Genomic DNA, 4438 nt, shown 5'->3' with positions numbered 1-4438 from the left:
TGGCTCTCCCCACCACGTGTTGTTCCTCCAACTTCAACTCCATGGCTGCTTCTGCTCTCCACGATTGCTCCAGCATCTTGACACTTTGTGATGTGATTCAGCCACACTGTGACATGACCACGCTGTGACACGAACACACGCCCACCTCCAATGTCCACAGCCAGGCCCCACCCCTCTGACCACCTGTTACCCCGCCCTCTTAGCCCTGTGGCAGCTGTGGCACTTGGCAGTGGCCCCAGCCTCATTGCTTTGAACTCTGTGTTCCAAGACGAAGCCTACCCACTGCCACTCCCACGGTCTCCATTGTCCATAGTAGTGCCTTGGTTTGTGATTGCTGATGCTCGCCATGGCTCACCCGAGGTCAAGTAAAGAGAACCACAAGGCGCCGGATGAGGGGCCTGGTGCCTCTTTGGTGCAGGACCAGGAAGTCGGCCAGGGTGATGCCGCATTAGTGCCGAAGAGGCGGAGGTGTTCGCCAGGGAGCCATTCGTTTCTGTATGTCCTGAAGGGCCATGAGCTGGGCACATGGGATCACAGCTAGGCTATTGGCTTTCAGAGGCAAGTGTGCAACTATGCTGTGCTGAAGCTCCCACACCTGCTCAGGGCCTGGGCACCGTCAACAAGGTGTTCACGTCACAGTGGCTGAATGGCAGGCAGGTGGTGTGTGGCACCAAGTGCAACTCGCTCTTCATGGTGGATGTGTTGTCGGGCCAGATGACGAACATCCCGCTCCTGAGGGATATGATCCCCATCCCAGCACCTGCCTATCCCACCTGTGGCATCCATGCCATCGAGATGAATCCCTCCAAGACGCTGCTGGCCACCAGTGGGGAAAACCCCAACAGCCTGGCTGTTTATAAGCTTCCTACCTTCGATCCTGTGAGCCTGGGTGACCGCCAAGGCCACAGTGACTGGATCTTCACCATAATCTGGGTAAATGAAATGGTGGCCATAAGTGGCTCCTGTGACAGCACTTTGGCAGTGTGGCATGTGAATCCTGACTCATCCAGTATGGATGTTGCCCTTAGTGAGAATGCTGACCTTCCAGTGTATGCCCACATAAGTCCAAAAGGAATGCAGGCTATGCCTACGGGATCTTCCAGCCCCAGTGCCTGCAAAGTGCGTGCTATGACTTTAAGTGCCCCAAACCCGGAGCTGGTTGTTGTATTCCTGGATGGCTGCTTCAGTCTCTGGAAAGTGGGGGACAACCTTTCCAGACTGTTGACCATGAGGCTGTCCTACTGCCGAGAAAATGTGTGCATGGCCTACTGCGATGAGCTGTACATGTATGCAGTGATGAGCTGTCCATGTACACAGTGGGTTCCCAGTTTCATGTCTTCTTGGATGTGCACCAACATCGGCAGAAAATTCCACCGCTGTGTTCTCGTGATGGTGGCACAGCTGTGCGTTAATTGAGCATCTATCAGAACCTGGTCACCGTGGGCACGGGCCAAGGTGCTCGACTCTTGTATGACATCCGCACCCGCAAGTCCCTTGAAGACATGTCTGAACACAATCCAGAGCTTCGTGTAGACCCTGCAGAGAGGAAGCTGAAACTGATGACTGGCTCAGGCTGGCTCAACGAAGATGATCTCTATCTAGGTCGACTTCTTTGGTGATTTGGAGTGCTATCCCAAGGCAGTGTACACACACTGCTACAACTGGCCTGAGATGAAGCTCTTTGTAGCTGGGGGACCAGTCCATCCAGATGTCCGTGGGAACAGCGCAGGCCTCTGGAGCTAAGGATAATGACTTCCTTCTCAAAGTGGAAGTAGACCAAATTAACCAATCTACTTCAAAGCAGGGAGACAAAGTGGTAGATCCTTATTCATTGGATTAAATTACTTAAAAAGGGGGAAGGAGGTCTTCTAAAAAGAAGTATCAGAATCCTGTGATTGTGTCAAGATCCCCATTTGCCTAAACAGGTTAGGAATTGATTTGTGTTTATTTTAATACTCAAAAGTAATCTGGAAATCAGTCTTCTTCAAGCTTTAAATTTTTTGTATACCCTGTGCTTAAATCTATAAAAAGAAACTTCTGGGGAAAAGAAAGAAGAAAGTATGCTTACCAAGTGTTCATGCTTATAATCCTTACCACTTAGGAGACTGAGATGCAGAGGATCAAATTTTGAAGTCTTTGCAGGAAGAAAAGTTTATGTCTCAGAAGTAATGAATAAAAAGCAGTGTCTCAAATAGTAGAGTACCATTTAAGTAAACAAGCCTAGGGTGCAAGAGATACATGTGCCTATTTTTTTCATTTCTTGTCTTAAAACTGTCAAAACGTGCATATGTTTCCATGTTTGTGGTTCTAAGAATTTGTAAATAATTTTGGTGCTATCATTTATAGCTGGGATTGTATGTATTTAGGTAGACTGTGTAGCAGATTAGGCAGAAAATATTCATTTATAGCTGGGATTGTATGTATTTAGGTAGACTGTGTAGCAGATTAGGCAGAAAATATTCTGATCTGAGGCTTAGAGTGGACACTTTCCAGTCATTATTTTTAACACCAAGTGTAGTTTTTCAACATGAGCACATTTAATTTTTTCATTTCTGTTCATGATTTAAGTTACAAGAAAAATATCTGCCCAATAGAAGAATGCATGCACTCTGATCATTCAAGAAGAAACCTACCAATTTGTAAATGCCAAATTAATAACAACTTGTTTTGTGTTTTGATTACTCTTACCTAAAGCAGAAAATACATTGTTAGTATGTAGTGATATTGTAAATTTCCTTGTAATAATATAGAGATATGTAACATTTTTCCCAGAAGAATATCTGAGAGTTCATAATTAATAACTTAGGTTGGAGAAAAGAGCTTTTGAGTATAGATTGATATAAATAGTTGAATATTATCAAATACATGTTTCTTCATAAGTGAGAAAACCAAACAGCTCCTCCAGAAAACTTGCCAGGATATACTGGCCTTGGGTTATGTTATGAAATACTTTCCTTACATGTTTGGCCCTCATGCTATTTTAGGGCCTACATGCCATATGCTGTTCAGTAGCAAGCTAGAACCATGTAATGTAGTAAAAGTTTCTAAAATTAATTTTCAAATGTCAAAAATATACCATTATTTTATAAAGATTATAGATATAAACCTAATATATGATATAAAATGTATAATTTTGTTATATATAATTAGCATATTATAAAATTTATGTATATTTATTTTACAAATGCCTGGTCAATCAAAGGCAATAATTGTTATTTAAGGAGTAACTTTTTTCTTTGGAAATCAATTTTCCCAGGAGTACCAAAGTTAAAAGTTTCAAATAAATCTATACTCTTCCATAACCCAAACTACTATTCCATGTTTTAATTTTCTTCTCACTTATGTCAATGTTTATTTGCTTTAGAAGTCAAATCATTTAGTCATGTTTAGATTGTGAACATAAAGTAAGACCCTAACCTGAAGATGATTAAAGTACAAAGAGGGTGGAGACATGGCTCAAGTGGTAGCAGGAGCACCTCAGTTTAATCCCCTCTACTGCTAAAAGAATTATTTTCACAGTTCATAAAATATGCATGTTCTTATAGTATGATTATTGGTTTCCACGACAGCCACCAGGCCATTAATACTTTTTTTCTGTTTCTGGAAAATTCTTGTTCTCGGCATATTCCTGTTTTATCATATCATAGTCATCTATGCTATGGTAGTACTATAATAACCTGTGGTAATATATGGATCCAAGAAGTCTATCTACCAATTATAGATTGTACTCAGGAAAGAATATCTAGTCTACCCTTGACCCTGGGCCAAGAATTATAGTCCATACAGAAAGAGGTTCATGTGAAGTCAATAGAACCCTGGCTTCCTCTAACATGTCATTCTCCAGCAACTGCCTAATGACCACACGAGTGTAATATCTGAGCACTATGAATTTAAAGTAAGTGTTTTGTGATGTTTAAAAGAATGTCACATTTAAGGCTTAACATTTTATGGTTCTTACAATGCTCTTACAATGCCTCTTACAATGCTCTTAGGTTAAATGTTTAAAAATCAAGCTGAGCATTGATGGCTCACACCTGTAGGATCACCTGTTTGAGAAGCAGAGAATGAAGTAGGGGACAAATTTTATCTTGAGACAGTTCTAGCAGAAAATAAAATCACAAGACATTTTCTCAATCTATAGCTAGGCATAATGGCATATCCCTGTCATGCTAGCTATGTGGGAGGCAAAGATTAGAAGAAACATGATTCCAGGTTAATGCAGGCTGAAAAGTCCACAAGTTATTAGGTCACAGAAAGAAGCAAAGTGTATTGGGCACATCTGCTATCCGAGTTATGATCGAAACCTACAAAAGGCAGCTCATGGTCCAGATGTGTGCTTGGAAAGAATGTGAGATAGTACATTGAAAGTAATCACCACAGAAAAAGAACTGGAGGCTTGGCTCAGTAGTTATACATTTGTATATATCATGAGTTCAAA

At 41.8% G+C, this 4438-nt stretch overlaps 1 pseudogene; it reads left to right on the top strand.

Moving 5' to 3' along the window:
- The first annotated feature begins 346 nt into the window (after nt 1–346).
- On the top strand, nt 347–1743 carry LOC122098635 (annotated as a pseudogene).
- The last annotated feature ends 2695 nt before the right edge of the window (nt 1744–4438 follow it).

The sequence above is a fragment of the Dipodomys spectabilis genome, unplaced genomic scaffold (genome assembly GCF_019054845.1).
Source record: "Dipodomys spectabilis isolate Male_0828 unplaced genomic scaffold, ASM1905484v1 ptg000482l, whole genome shotgun sequence".
NCBI classification, from domain to species: domain Eukaryota; kingdom Metazoa; phylum Chordata; class Mammalia; order Rodentia; family Heteromyidae; genus Dipodomys; species Dipodomys spectabilis.
The sequence above is the reverse complement of the archived record's forward strand: the minus strand, read 5'-3'. Positions and strand labels throughout refer to the sequence as shown.